Below are 16,481 nucleotides of genomic sequence, written 5' to 3'. Positions count from 1 at the left end.
CTAACATATGGAGGGTGGAATTCCAACGTGTGACAACGTCACAAATAAGACTATGTTGTGGGATACCGTTCTGACGCTGCAGATCAAGAAGGGTGTGCTTTGCGGTGTACGAGTGGCTGAAGTGCATGCACAGTTTCCTTGCCATTGTCAGGATGTCTTGCAAATGGGGAGAAGAATTCAGGATGTGCTTGACAACCAGATTCAACACGTGTACCATGCAGGGCGCATGTTTCACACTTCCTTGTCGCAGTGCGGACACAATGTTCTTCCCATTGTCGGTCACCATGGTTCCCATTTTCAGATTTCATGGAGTAAGCCATATTCGGATTTCTTGACAAATGAATTTTAGCAGTTCCCCCCTGTGTAGCTCCGTTCGCCAAGGCAAACCATGTGAAGAACAGCGTGACACCGCGTGCCCTACACACATAGTACGATGAAGGGCCACCGAGATTTGTACGTGCAGTGGAGGCCGAGGACACGGTGGAGGATGAGGAGGCGGAGTCGCACACTGTCACAGGACCAACTGCCTGGGAGCGAGAGCGTGGAGGAGGAAGCGGTGTGACCTGTCCAAGTTGCTGTTGTGGCTGTGCAGGAACCACATTTACCCAGTGGGCCGTAAAAGACATGTATTGTCCCTGCCCGTAGTTACAGCTCCACACGTCGGCGCTGCTGTGCACTTTTGAACACAACGACAGGCTCAAGGACTGGCCCACCTTCTCTTGTGTACTGCCTTATTCACAAAGAAATGATGGCTTAGGACTCTCAACCACCTCTCGGCACAAGCCTTCAATTCTCTGAAAGGTGCAGGGTCCACCACTTGAAAAGGGAGGGAATGCCGCACCAGCAACTTAGACAGGAGCACATTCAACTTCTGCGCCGTTGGGAGCATACTGTTGTCTCTTGGACATGGTTTCGCCGATGGATTGTTGGTGGAATGGCTGGCTAAAAGTGGGAGAAGCAGGAGCATCTGGAGCAACAGAAGGAGGGATTGACACACAGCTCCCTTCGCCTGAGGTGGTGGAGCCTTGGCTGGATGAAGAAGGGAGCGGATGGCCACTGGGTGATGCAGCAGGATGGACCACTACATCGGAGCCAAAGTTCTCCCAGGCCGCTTTATGGTGGCGAAGCATGTGTTGACGCAGGGCCGTGGTGCCGACATTGGGACCCTGGCCACGCTTCACCTTCTGCCAACATATCTTGCATGTGGCTACGTGAACCTCCTCCGGATGCCTGATGAAAAACTGCCACACCGCCGAGTAGCTGATTTTCCCACCTACATTCCGCACTAATTGACTGCTACTGGCGCCGTCTCCAGGAACCCCTGTTCCACTACCTCCCACAAAGGTAGGCTGCCGCGAAGCAGGTGGTCTTCCCCGGGCACGTTTGGCTCCAGAATTTCCACTCCTACCATCATGCTGTCTGCCAACCGTGCTACCACCTTGCTGGCTCAGCTGCTGCTTCAAAGGCAACCTGCAACTATCTTCTCCTGATGATGATGAAGCCCCTTCTGCATCCGGCTCCCAATTGCGATCGGCTTCTTCATCATCATCATCAATAGGTGTGTGCATGTCACTGATGTGTCTGCTTCAGGACCCTGAACCCTTACAACACCATCTCCCACGTCACTCTCCGCATCACTACTTGGCCGCCTAGCGGAGCAAGCGGGGCATGTCTCCTCCCCTTCTTGGCTGGGCAGTAGCTGCTAACTGTCCTCTATTAGATCATCCTCAGTGAATAGGGGAGCTGAACCCACAGCATAAGATACTTCTCCAGGAGAGGGAACAGCATAGGACAAAGGCAATGGGAGGACAGGGACTGCTCCCGGGCCATGCCAACTGAGGGTTGTGTCTGAGGAACCCACCGACTGTTGACTGGGGTGTCAGATGTCACTTGTGATGAAGTGGATGAGCGTGTTAACCAATCGACGATGGCAGATGGGTTGCTGGTTGAGACACGACCGCTGGCTGATGACGGGAGCTCAGGCCTCTCGCTGTGACTCCTGCTGCCACTCGCCCCTAGTCTGCTGAACTTCTGCCTGAAGTATTTAGGTCTCTGCAACTCCTCTGTGCACATCCTGGCACTTCTCTGCCTGACATACTTAGTGCGTATATGAGAATATTACAATACGCTTCACTACTCTTTAAGCAGTATTTGTCTAGAACAGCAGCAGGTGATTACTTTTGGCTGTCCTTTCACAGTATGTAGGCCCTTGACAGATTAACAGGTACAAAATGGTACACTAATTAGATGTACATATGCGGTATGCACTGATGAGGGCAAAAAAATGCGCTACAATGAGCGTAAAAACTCAAATTTTTGTAAAACACCAGCCGGTGAATACTATTGTTTGGACTTTCACAGTATGTAGGCCCTTGACAGATTAACAGGTACAAAATGGTACACTACTTGGATGTACGTATGCGGTATGCACTGATGAGGGCAGAAAAGTGCGCCACAATGAGCCTAAAAACTCTGTAATTTTTGTAAAACACCAGCCGGTGAATCCTATTGTTTGGACTGTTACGCTATGCGCTCCTGCCTCACACGCTGGCCGTGAGCGCATGGTCCCCTTACCTTCTGCTGCCGACGGGGCTGGAACTCGCATTGCGGGACACACCTGCATGCGAGCCCCAGTCAGTCACTCTCCGGGTGTTTCCCCTGCCTCTGCTTCCGCCTCTCTGCTCCGGCGCGCGTGTCCCCGTCCCTCAGGCCGTGCGTGCATGTGCTGGAGCTTTAACCTTTTAAGGATGCCGGGCGTATGCATACGCCCTGCATCCCGGGTCCTTAAGGACGTGGGGCATATGCATGCGCCCGTGGGAATTCCGGTCCCCGCCCCTAGCCGATTGGGGACCGGACCGGAATGCCTGCTGAAACCATTCAGCAGGCATCCCGGCGCATCACCGAGGGGGGTCCTGAGACCCCCCATGTCGTCGATCGCAGAAAATCGCATGTCAATTCAGACATGTGATTTTCTGCTATTCCGGGCTGATCGGGTCTCTGGTGACCCGATCACCCGGAAAATAGGGATGATCGGAGTTGTCAGGGACAGCCCTGATCATCCTGTGGGATAGGAGCGAGGTCGCAGTGCTGCGATCTCCTCCTATCCCCTGCCATTAGTCTGATTCAGACCAATGGCAGGGCAGGACAGTGGGTTGCCATGACAACCCCCCGTTCTGCCCACCCCTGGATGGCGAGGGGAATGTGGGGAGATGATGGAGGCCGGTACCTGGAGGCGAAGATGCCTGGGGACCCCGGATCGTCGCTGGAGACTGCTGGATCCTGGCTCAGGTAGGGAAACTACCGAGGGGGGGGGGGGGGGGGGGTAAATGAAAGTAAAGTGATCTTCACTGTGGCAACCACTAGGAAGGCCAAACTGCAACTCCCAGCATGCCTAGACAGCCAAAGGCTGCCTGGGCATGCTGGGAGTTGTAGTTTTGCAACATCTGGAGGGTCACAGTTTGGAGACCACTGTTACCCTCCAGATGTTACCACTGTTTAGCCCTTCAGATTTTGCCAAACTACAACTCTCAGCATGCCTAGACTGCCCAGGCAGGCTGGGAGTTGTAGTTCTGTAACATCTGTCTCTTCAGATTTAGCAATTTTCATGACATTTTTGAAAATTGCTGCTCTACTTTGAAGCCCTCAAATTTTTTCAAAAAGCAAAAATATGTCCATTTTATGAAGCAAACATAAAGTGGACATATTGTATTTGTGAATAAAAATAAAATGTATTTGGAATATCCATTTTCCTTACAACTAGAAAGTTTTTTTTCATGAAATTTTGGGATTTTTCACCAAAAAAGGATGCAAGTAATGCCGAAATTTTACCACCAAAATAAAGTAGAATATGTCACGAAAAAAAAAATCAGAATCAGAATATTCGGTAAAGGCGTTTTCGATTTATTAATTCGTAAAGCGACGGTGGTCAGAATTGCGGAAAAGGGCTCAGTCTTTAAGGTGAAAAAGGGCTGCGTCCTTAAGGGGTTAAGATTTAAAGGGCCAGTACACTCATTAGTGTAACCACCTGTGTCTTGTTGATAAATTCCTCCATCCTCCTTAGTTCCCTGCCGGAACTTTGTTGCCTTGTGCCCTAGAGAAAGCGTTCCTTTGTATTGCCTTGCCGTTTACCAGATCTCCTGCTCTTGTGACCTTGACCTTGCTTTTCTGCCGCCTGCCTACTGAACTTCACTTCTGCTACGTCCCGACTACGCTACTGTGCCGCCTGCCCTGACCTAAAGCTATCCTGACTATGAGTTGTCTCATCCCTTCTGTGCTTCGCATCTCCTCAGCTGCCTGTGTGGTCGAGCCGTGCCGGGGGTAGCGACCTGGGTGTCGCCTGCAGCTGCAGGCCCACCCTGCTTTGCGACGGGCTCTGGTGAAGACCAGCGGCACCTTAGACTCCGCTCCCTGGCACGGTCCGAGTCATCTGCCACACAGGTCCAGCGGATCCACATACACCGGAGTTCCTGTCTTTAGAAACGTGAGTGTTACAGTAAGATCCGGCCATGGATCCCGCTGAGGAACCCCTGCCTGAAGTTGCGGATCTTTCCTCCATTGTGATATGTCACTCACAGCAGTTGTCCCGACAGGCGCAGAAATTTTCTCAACTTGCAGCCATGATGCAACAGCTTTTGGCCTTGCAACAGCAACAGGTAACACAATCTGTCCCACTCCCTCCTCCAGCTCCTTTAGTCTCTCCTGGCTCCCAGCTGCACCTGCCTTTGCCTTCCAAGTATGATAGGGATTCCAAGTCATGCAGAGGCTTTGTTACTAAGTGCTCCATGAATTTGGAGCTCATGTCTGAACTGTTTTCGACTGAAAGTAGTAAGGTGGTCTTTTCATTAGTCTACCTTCTGGAAAAGCTCTGGCTTGGGCTACACCCCTTTGGGACCGTGGTGATCCAGTATCCTCCAATTTGACGGCATTCTTGGCAGAATTTCGCAGTGTCTTTGAGGAACCTGCACGTGCCTCTTCAGCCGAGACGGCGTTGCTGAATCTCCGTCAAGGTGATTCTACCGTTGGTGACTTCAGTTCCGTATTCTAGCCTCTGAACTTGCCTGGAATGAAGAGGCCTTGTGTGCCACATTTAAAAAAGGACTGTCAAGCAGGATTAAAGATGCCCTTGCAGCACGGGATTCTCCATCTTCTTTGTCTGAACTTATCCACTTGGCCACACGCATTGATGTGCGTTTTGCCGAAAGACAGGACGAATTGCGCTTTGAGAGGGAATCTGCCCACCTGACACCTGTGTCCCAACGTTCTCCTCTTCTGTCTCTTGCGCCCCTTGCCAAAGAGGTTATACAAGGAGATCATCCTCCTCTTACACAGCAGGAGAGGTCACAACGACGCAATGAGAATTGTTTTTTGTACTGTGCTAGCCCGGAGCACTTTCTGAAGGACTGTACTGTTCGTCCGCACCTAGGGTATGTGGGAGAGGCATCCCTGGGTGTGAATACTACCTCTTCACGCTTAACTATTCTTGTAGAAGTCTTCGCTTCAGCCAAGCCTTCCTTCAGTGCTACAGGTTTTTTGGACTCCGGATCTGTTGGTGACTTTATTGATGCGGCTTTAGTCCACAAGTATCATCTTCCTCTTACTCGGCTTGCAAAGCCCTTGTTCATCTCCTCTGTAAATGGACAAAATCTGGACTGTAAGGTTCACTTCCTTACTGAATCTCTCGTCATGCAAGTGGGAGTATCACATAAAGAGAAGATTGAATTCTATGTTTTGCCACACTGTACTTCTGAGATTCTTCTTGGTCTTCCTTGGCTACAACGCCATTCCCCGCAACTGGATTGGAGAACTGGAGAAATAATCCTCTGTGGACAATCCTGTAAAACTTTTTGCCTCCAACCTGTTCTGCGTAAAGTTGTTTCTTGTCTTCCACCTTTACCTGGCCTGCCGCCACCTTACCAAGATTTCTCAGATGTCTTCTGCAAGAAACAGTCTGAATCTCTGCCTCCAGATCGTCCTTACGACTGCCCTATTGATCTTCTGCCTGGTACCACTCCTCCTCATGGGAGGATATATCCTCTTTCAGTTCCTGAGACCAAAGCCATGGCTGAGTGTATCCTGGAGAATCTCCAAAAGGGATTTATCCGTAAGTCCTCTTCTCCTGCTGGAGCAGGTTTCTTCTTTGTAGGGAAGAAGGATGGCTCACTCCGTCCATGCACTGACAACAGGGGACTTAACAAAATCACGGACAAGAACCGTTACCCTCTACGTCTTATCTCAGAACTTTTTGACCGTTTACGTGGTGCCAAGGTCTTCTCCAAGCTGGACTTACGCGGTGCGTATAACCTCATTCGTATCCACAAGGGAGATGAATGGAAAACGGCCTTCAATACTCGTGATGGACATTTTGAGTATCTTGTTATGCCTTTTGGTCTCTGCAATGCTCCAGCCGTTTTCCAGGAGTTCGTTAATGATATCTTCTGTGTTCTTCTTTACACCTGTGTTGTCATATACCTTGATGACATCCTGATCTTCTCTTCCAACTTAGAGGAGCATCGTGCTCATGTTTGTCTGGTTCTTCAGAGACTACGGAAGAATCATCTCTATGCCAAAGTGGAGAAATGCCTGTTCGAAAAGTCTAGTCTTCCGTTTCTTGGCTACATTGTTTCTCATCAGGGCCTGCAGATGGATCCAGATAAGTTATCTGCAGTTTTGGATTGGCCTCGTCCCTCGGGCCTACGTGCAATTCAACGCTTTCTGGGATTCGCTAACTATTATCATCAGTTTTTCCAACATTTTTCATCCTTGGTTGCTCCTATTGTAGCTCTCATTAAAAAAGCATCCAATCCTAAGTCTTGGCCTCAAGAGGCTGAAGAGGCCTTCTCCCATTTAAAGTCTGAGTTTGCCTCTGCTCCCGTGCTTACAAGACCTGATCCAGAGAGGCCCTTTGCGTTGGAGGTTGATGCCTTATCTATTGGAGCAGGTGCTGTCCTCACACAGAAAAACGCCAAGGGCAAGAGTGTAACTTGTGGGTTCTTCTCCAAGACTTTCTCTCCTGCTGAGAGGAATTACTTCATTGGAGATCGTGAAATCCTCACTATTAAGCTAGCCTTGGAGGAATTCTGCCATTTACTGGAAGGTTCTTCTCATCCGGTCAGCATCTACTCCAATCTATTCCTTCAGTCTGTCCAGCGTTTGAACCCCCGCCAGGCAAGATGGTCACTGTTCTTTTCCCGTTTCAACTTCTTCATTCACTTCAGTCCTGCAGACAAGAACATCAGGCCTGATGCACTCTCCAGGTCCTCTGACGTCATTGGTTTGGACTCAACGCCTAGGCACATTATTCCTCCTGACTGTTTGGTTCCTACCGCTCCTGCCGAGATTCAGCAAGTTCCTCCAGGAAAATCCTTTGTGCCCACCAGATTGAGATGCAAGGTCTTGAAATGGGGTAATTCTTCCTTGACAGCAGGACATCCTGGAATACACAAGACCCTACTTCTTATTTCCCGGCACTACTTGTGGCCCTATCTTTAACGTGATGTTTCTTATTTTGTTCGGTCCTGTGTAACATGTGCCCATGACAAAACTCCTCGGCAAAGTCCTGCAGGACTCTTACAGCCTTTACCCATTCCAGAGACTCCCTGGTCCGATATCGCCATGGATTTCATCACCGATCTGCCACCTTCTCATAATGGACTAAAAAAAGTGAAAGAGCAACATGCTCAATCTAAATTAGCGCTTCCCAAAATAGGTTGTGCACAGGCCAGCACAACATGGATAAAGGTGTGTAATAATGATCCACTGCTGCCATTCCACAAATAGGCACAAGAACATACAGTCACCTCCAAGAGGAATGGAACTCAGGCATTGAAGGACCAAGCAAATCTCAAGACAACAAGGTATTTATTCCCAGTATGCAAAGCGTTTCGCGCATATGCGCTTCATCAGGCATCAATCGACCTGCCCTGACCTACAGCTATCCTGACTATGAGTTGTCTCATCCCTTCTGTGCTTCGCATCTCCTCATCCGCCTGTGTGGTCGAGCCGTGCCGGGGGTAGCAACCTGGGTGTCGCCTGCAGCTGCAAGCCCATCCTGCTTTGGGGCGGGCTCTGGTGAAGATCAGCGGCACCTTAGACTCCGCTCCCTGGCACAGTCCGAGTCATCTGCCACACAGGTCCAGAGGATCCACATACACCGGAGTTCCTGTCTTCAGAAACGTGAGTGTTACATGTACTTTCACAGTATGTAGGCCCTTGACAGATTAACAGGTACAAAATGGTACACTACTTGGATGTACAAATGATGTTTAAAGAGCAATAGTGTGTGATGATTTTGAGGAGGTGGAATCACTGAGGGTAGAATTACAAAAGGAGGGAAATACTGAAAAAATAATATTTGGGGTAATCTACAGACCCCCTAATATCACTGAAGAGATAGAAGTTCGGCTTCATAAACAAATAGAGAGGGCCGCCCGGGCAGGTACAGTGGTAATAATGGGAGATTTTAACTATCCAGATATAGTTTGGGGTCCGGGGTTGGCTAAAACTACAAAGGGGCGACAATTCCTAAATTTATTGCAGGATAATTTTATGGGCCAGTTTGTGGAGGACCCAACAAGAAGTGATGCCTTGTTGGATCTGATCATTTCCAACAACGCCGAGCTGGTTGGTAATGTAACTGTGTGGGAAAACCTTGGTAATAGCGACCACAATATAGTTACTTTTGACTTAAAATGTAGAAAACAAAGACAGTCGGGGAAGGCAAAAACATATAACTTTAAAAAGGCAAACTTCCCTTGGATGAGGGCTGCACTACAGGACATAGACTGGGGGGAGGTGTTGTCAAATACTGATACAGAAGGTAAATGGGACATCTTTAAATCAACTCTAAATAACTATACATCTAAATATATACCAAAGGGGAACAAATATAAAGGATTAAAACTAAATCCTACATGGCTGACACATGATGTTAAAAGAGCAATAAACAACAAAAAAATAGCCTTCAAAAAATACAAATCTGATGGGTCAGCGATAACATTTAAACAGTACAAAGAGCTTAATAAAATCTGTAAAAATGTAAAACAGCAAAAATTCAAAACGAGAGACAGGTGGCCAAAGAAAGCAAAACTAATCCTAAATATTTTTTTAGATATATAAATGCAAAAAAACCAAGGACAGAGCATGTAGGACCCCTTAATAATGATATTGGGGAGGTTGTCACGGGCGATCAAGAGAAGGCGGAGCGACTGAATGGGTTCTTTAGTTCTGTATATACTAGGGAAAAAGGAGCTGACATTGGCCAGGTCAGTGCTGGTAACACATCATGCAATGTACTGAACTGGCTTAATGTAGAGATGGTACAAGGTAAGTTAAGTGATATAAATGTAAGCAAATCCCCAGGCCCGGATGGACAACACCCAAGAGTTCTTAGAGAGGTAAGTTCAGTAATATCTGTACCCCTGTTCATGATATTTAGAGATTCTCTGGTGTCTGGTATTGTGCCAAGGGACTGGCGCAAGGCGAATGTGGTGCCAATCTTCAAAAAGGGCTCTAAGTCTTCCCCAGGAAACTATAGACCGGTAAGTTTAACGTGCATTGTGGGTAAATTGTTTGAAGGACTTATAAGGGATTACATACAGGAATACATAGGGGATAATTGTATTATAAGTGATAGCCAGCATGAGTTTACTAAGGATAGAAGTTGTCAAACCAATCTAATTTGCTTTTATGAAGAGGTGAGTAGAAGCCTTGACAGAGGAATGGCTGTGGATATAGTGTTTCTGGATTTTGCTAAAGCGTTTAATACTGTCCCTCATAGACGTCTGACAGGTAAGTTAAGGTCTTTGGGTTTGGAAATTGTAGTTTGTAACTGGATTGAACACTGGCTCATGGATCGTACCCAGAGAGTGGTGGTCAATGATTTGAACTCTGATTGGTCCCCGGTAATTAGTGGTGTACCCCAAGGTTCAGTACTGGGCCCGCTGTTGTTTAATTTATTTATCAATGATATAGAGGATGGTATTAAGAGCTCTGTTTCTATCTTTGCAGATGACACCAAGCTTTGTAGCACAGTACAGTCTATAGAGGATGTGCATAAGTTACAAGATGACTTGGATAGACTAAGTGTCTGGGCATCCACTTGGCAAATGAGGTTCAATGTGGATAAATGTAAAGTTATGCATCTGGGTACTAATAACCTGCATGCATCGTATGTCTTAGGGGGGATTAAACTGGCAGAGTCACTGGTAGAGAAGGATCTGGGTGTCCTTGTACACCACAGACTACAGAATAGCATGCAATGTCAGGCTGCTGCTTCCAAAGCCGGCAGGATATTGTCATGTATCAAAAGAGGCATGGACTCAAGGGACAGGGACATAATACTCCCCCTTTATAAAGCATTGGTATGGCCTCACCTGGAATATGCTGTTCAGTTTTGGGCACCTGTCCATAAAAGGGACACTGCAGAGTTGGAAAGGGTGCAGAGACGCGCGACTAAACTAATATGGGGCATGGAACATCTTAGCTATGAGGAGCGATTAAAGGAGTTACAATTGTTTAGTCTTGAGAAGAGACGTTTAAGGGGGGATATGATAAACGTATACAAGTATATTAATGGCCCATACAAAAAATATGGAGAAAAACTGTTCCAGGTTAACCCCCCCCAAAGGACGAGTGGGCACTCCCTCTGTCTCGAGAAGAAAAAGTTTAGTCTCAAGGGGCGACACGCCTTCTTTACCGTGAGGACTGTGAATTTATGGAACAGTCTACCTCAGGAACTGGTCACAGCAGGAACAATTAACAGCTTTAAAACAGGATTAGATACATTCATGGAACAAAATAACATTAATGCTTATGAAGAAATATAAAATCCCATCCCTTCCCCAATATCGCGCCACACCCCTACGCCTTAATTCCCTGGTTGAACTTGATGGACATATGTCTTTTTTCGACCGTACTAACTATGTAACTATGTTACTATGTGATAAACAACAAAAAAATAGCCTTCAAAAAATACAAATTTGAGGGGTCAGCTATAACATTTAAACAGTACAAGGAGCTTAACAAAATCTGTAAAAATGTAATAAAAACAGCAAAAATTCAAAATGAGAGACAGGTGGCCAAAGAAAGCAAAACTAATCCTAAATATTTTTTTTAGATATATAAATGCAAAAAAACCAAGGACAGAGCATGTAGGACCCCTTAATAATGATAATGGGGAGGTTGTCACAGGCGATCAAGAGAAGGCGGAGCTACTGAATGGGTTCTTTAGTTCTGTATATGCTAGGGAAGAAGGAGGAGCTGACATTGGACAGGTCAGTGCTGGTAGCACATCATGTAATGTACTGAACTGGCTTAATGTAGAGATGGTACAAGGTAAGTTAAGTAATATAAATGTAAGCAAATCTCCAGGGCCAGATGGATTGCACCCAAGAGTTCTTAGAGAGGTAAGTTCAGTAATATCTGTACCCCTGTTCATGATATTTAGAGATTCACTAGTGTCTGGTATTGTGCCAAGGGACTGGCGCAAGGCAAATGTGGTGCCAATCTTCAAAAAGGGCTCTAGGTCTTCCCCAGGAAACTATAGACTGGTAAGTTTAATATGCATTGTGGGTAAATTGTTTGAAGGACTTATAAGGGATTACATACAGGAATACATAGGGGATAATTGTATTATAAGTGATAACCAGCATGGGTTTACTAAGGATAGAAGTTGCCAAACCAATCTAATTTGCTTTTATGAAGAGGTGAGTAGAAGCCTTGACAGAGGAATGGCTGTGGATATAGTGTTTCTGGATTTTGCTAAAGCGTTTGATACTGTCCCTCATAGACGTCTGACAGGTAAGTTAAGGTCTTTGGGTTTGGAAATTTTAGTTTGTAACTGGATTGAACACTGGCTCATGGATCGTACCCAGAGAGTGGTGGTCAATGATTCCTACTCTGATTGGTCCCCGGTTATTAGTGGTGTACCCCAAGGTTCAGTACTGGGCCCGCTGTTGTTTAATTTATTTATCAATGATATAGAGGATGGCATTAACAGCTCTGTTTCTATATTTGCAGATGACACCAAGCTTTGTAGCACGGTACAGTCTATAGAGTAGGTGTATAGGTTACAAGATGACTTGGATAGACTAAGTGTCTGGGCATCCCCTTGGCAAATGAGGTTCAATGTGGATAAATGTAAAGTTATGTATCTGGGTACTAATAACCTTCATGCGTCGTATGTCTTAGGGGGGATTAAACTGGCAGAGTCACTGGTAGAGAAGGATCTGGGTGTACTTGTAGATCACAGACTACAGAATAGCATGCAATGTCAGGCTGCTGCTTCCAAAGCCAGCAGGATATTGTCATGTATCAAAAGAGGCATGGACTCAAGGGACAGGGACATAATACTCCCCCTTTATAAAGCATTGGTACGGCCTCACCTGGAATATGCTGTTCAGTTTTGGTCACCTGTCCATAAAAGGGACACTGTGGAGCTGGAAATGGAACATCTTAGCTATGAGGAGCAATTAAAAGAGTTACAATTGTTTAGTCTTGAGAAGAGATGTTTAAGGGGGATATGATAAACATAAATAAGTATATTAATGGCCCATACAAAAAATATGGAGAAAAACTGTTCCAGGTTAAACCCCCCCAAAGGACGAGGGGGCAATCCCTCCGTCTGGAGCAGAAAAAGTTTAGTCTCAAGGGGCGACACGCCTTCTTTACCATGAGAACTGTGAACTTATGGAACAGTCTACCTCAGGAACTGGTCACAGCAGGAAAAATTAACAGCTTTAAAACAGGATTAGATACATTCCTGGAACAAATTAACATTAATGCTTATGAAGAAATATAAAATCCCATCCCTTCCCCAATATCGCGCCACACCCCTACCCTTCAATTCCCTGGTTGAACTTGATGGACATATGTCTTTTTTCGACCCTACTAACTATGTAACTATATGTATGCGGTATGCATGATGAGGGCAGAAAAATGCGCAACAATACGCAGAAAAAAGTCTGTATTTCTGTAAAACACCAGCCGGTGAGTACTATTGTTTGGACTTTCACAGTATGTAGGCCCTTGACAGATTAACAGGTACAAAATGGTACACTACTTGGATGTACGTATGCGGTATGCACTGATAAGGGCAGAAAAATGCACAACAATACATAGTTACATAGTAACATAGTTAGTACGGTCGAAAAAAGACATATGTCCATCAAGTTCAACCAGGGAATTAAGGGGTAGGGGTGTGGCGCGATATTGGGGAAGGGATGGGATTTTATATTTCTTCATAAGCATTAATGTTATTTTGTTCCAGGAATGTATCTAATCCTGTTTTAAAGCTGTTAATTGTTCCTGCTGTGACCAGTTCCTGAGGTAGACCGTTCCATAAATTCACAGTCCTCACGGTAAAGAAGGCGTGTCGCCCCTTTAGATTAAACTTTTTCTTCTCCAGATGGAAGGAGTGCCCCCTCGTCCTTTGGGGGGATTTAACCTGGAACAGTTTTTCTCCATATTTTTTGTATGGGCCATTAATATACTTATATACATTTATCGTATCCCCCCTTAAACGTCTCTTCTCAAGACTAAACAATTGTAACTCCTTTAATCGCTCCTCATAGCTAAGATGATCCATGCCCCATATTAGTTTAGTCTCGCGTCTCTGCACCCTTTCCAACTCCGCAGTGTCCCTTTTATGGACAGGTGCCCAAAACTGAACAGCATATTCCAGGTGAGGCCGTACCAATGCTTTATAAAGGGGTAGTATTATGTCGCTGTCCCTCGAGTCCATGCCTCTTTTTATACATGACAATATCCTGCCGGCCTTGGATGCAGCAGCCTGACATTGCATGCTATTCTGTAGTCTGTGATCTACACCCAGATCCTTCTCTACCAGTGACTCTGCCAGTTTAATCCCCACTAACAGTATCAAATGCTTTAGCAAAATCCAGAAACACTATATCCACAGCCATTCCTCTGTCAAGGCTTCTACTCACCTCTTCATAAATGCAAATTAGATTGGTTTGACAACTTCTATCCTTAGTAAACCCATGCTGGCTATCACTTATAATACAATTATCCCCTATGTATTCCTGTATGTAATCCCTTATAAGTCCTTCAAACAATTTACCCACAATGCACGTTAAACTTACCGGTCTATAGTTTCCTGGGGAAGACCTAGAGCCCTTTTTGAAGATTGGCACCACATTCGCCTTGCGCTAGTCCCTTGGCACAATACCAGACACCAGAGAATCTCTAAATATCATGAACAGGGGTACAGATATTACTGAACTTACCTCTCTAAGAACTCTTGGGTGCAATCCATCTGGCCCTGGAGATTTGCTTACATTTATATCACTTAATTTACCTTGTACCATCTCTACATTAAGCCAGTTCAGTACATTACATGATGTGTTACCAGCACTGACCTGGCCAATGTCAGCTCCTTTTTCCATAGTGTATACAGAACTAAAGAACCCATTCAGTAGCTCCGCTTTCTCTTGATCGCCTGTGACAACCTCCCCATTATCATTATTAAGGGGTCCTACATGCTCTGTCCTTGGTTTTTTTGCATTTATATATCTAAAAAAATATTTAGGATTAGTTTTGCTTTCTTTGGCCACCTGTCTCTCGTTTTGAATTTTTGCTGTTTTTATTACATTTTTACAGATTTTATTAAGCTCTTTGTACTGTTTAAATGTTATCGCTGACCCATCAGATTTGTATTTTTTGAAGGCTATTTTTTTGTCTTTTATTGCTCTTTTAACATCATTTGTCAGCCATGTAGGATTTAGTTTTAATCGTTTATATTTGTTCCCCTTTGGTATATATTTAGCTGTATAGTTATTTAGAGTTGATATCTCTTCAGTGATATTAAGGGGTCTATAGATTACCCCAAATATTATTTTTTCAGTATTTCCCTCCTTTTGTAATTCTACCCACAGTGATTCCACCTCCTCAAAATCATCACACACTATGGAATCGTTCACACTGACTTTCATACCACTTCTTACATACAGACAGACTCCACCACCTTTTCTGTTCATTCTATCCTTGCGAAACAAACCCCTGCAGATTGACAGCCCAGTCATGCGAGGAGTCCAGCCATGTCTCAGTGACCCCAACTATATCAATATGTTCCTCCAGTATCAAGGCCTCAAGCTCCCCCATTTTATTTGCTAGGCTTCTGGCATTTGTGAGCATACACTTTACATTTCCATCCTTTATGTTATTGGGGTTAATGGGATTCAAGGGTGTAAGTTTTATTTTCCTATGAAGCCTATTCCTATTAACTATTCTAACCCCCCCCTCCGCTCCACCCCAGGTACATTTATAATTCCCACCTCTCTATCTACACTATCTTCTCCCTCTTTGCTGTAGGTTCCCTCCCCCCAAGTCCCTAGTTTAAACACTCCTCCACCCTTCTAGCCATCTTCTCCCCAAGCAAAGCTGCACCCTCCCCATTGAGGTGCAGCTCGTCCCTACGGTAGAGCCGGTAACCGACAGCGAAGTCAGCCCAGTTCTCCATGAACCCAAACCCTTCCTTCCTACACCAGCTTCTGAGCCACTTGTTTACCTTCCTGATCTCCCGCTGCCTCTCTGGTGTGGCTCGTGGTACTGGTAGTATTTCAGAAAATACTACCTTGGAGGTCCTTGCCTTAAGCTTGCGGCCTAATTCCCTGAAATCATTTTTAAGGACACTCCACCTACCTCTTACTTTGTCATTGGTGCCAATATGTACCATGACTGCTGGGTCCTCTCCAGCCCCGCCCAGGAACCTGTCAACCCGATCCGCGATGTGCCGAACTCGTGCGCCAGGCAGACAACACACTGTTCGGCGATCCCGGTCTTTGTGACAGATTGCCCTGTCTGTCCCCCTTATAATTGAGTCCCCCACCACTAGTACCTGTCTGGCCTGCCCTGTACTCCTCCCTCCCTCCTTACTGGAGCAGACACCCCCCTGGCGGTCAGAGGCGGTATCCTGCAGAAAAAAAATCAGTTTTTTTTGTAAAACACCAGCCGGTGAGTACTATTGTTTGGACTTTCACAGTATGTAGGCCCTTGACAGATTAACAGGTACAAAATGGTACAATACTTCGATGTATGTATGCGGTATGCACTGATTAGTTCAGAAAAATGCGCTACAATACGCAGAAAAAATCTGTATTTTTGAAAAACTCCAGCAGGTGATTACCGTATATACTCGAGTATAAGCCGAGTTTTTCAGCACGATTTTTCGTGCTGAAAACACCCCCCTCGGCTTATACTCGAGTGAACTCCCCCACCCGCAGTGGTCTTCAACCTGCGGACCTCCAGAGGTTTCAAAACTACAACTCCCAGCAAGCCCGGGCAGCCATCGGCTGTCCGGGCTTGCTGGGAGTTGTAGTTTTGAAACCTCCGGAGGTCCGCAGGTTGAAGACCACTGCGGCCTTCAACATCATCCAGCCCCCCTCTCACCCCCTTTAGTTCTGACTACTCACCTCCGCTCGGCGCTGGTCCGGTCCTGCAGGGCTGTCCGGTAAGGAGGTGGTCCG

Source organism: Hyla sarda, chromosome 2, assembly GCF_029499605.1.
Source record: "Hyla sarda isolate aHylSar1 chromosome 2, aHylSar1.hap1, whole genome shotgun sequence".
Lineage (NCBI taxonomy): Eukaryota > Metazoa > Chordata > Amphibia > Anura > Hylidae > Hyla > Hyla sarda.
This window is presented reverse-complemented; position numbering follows the sequence as displayed.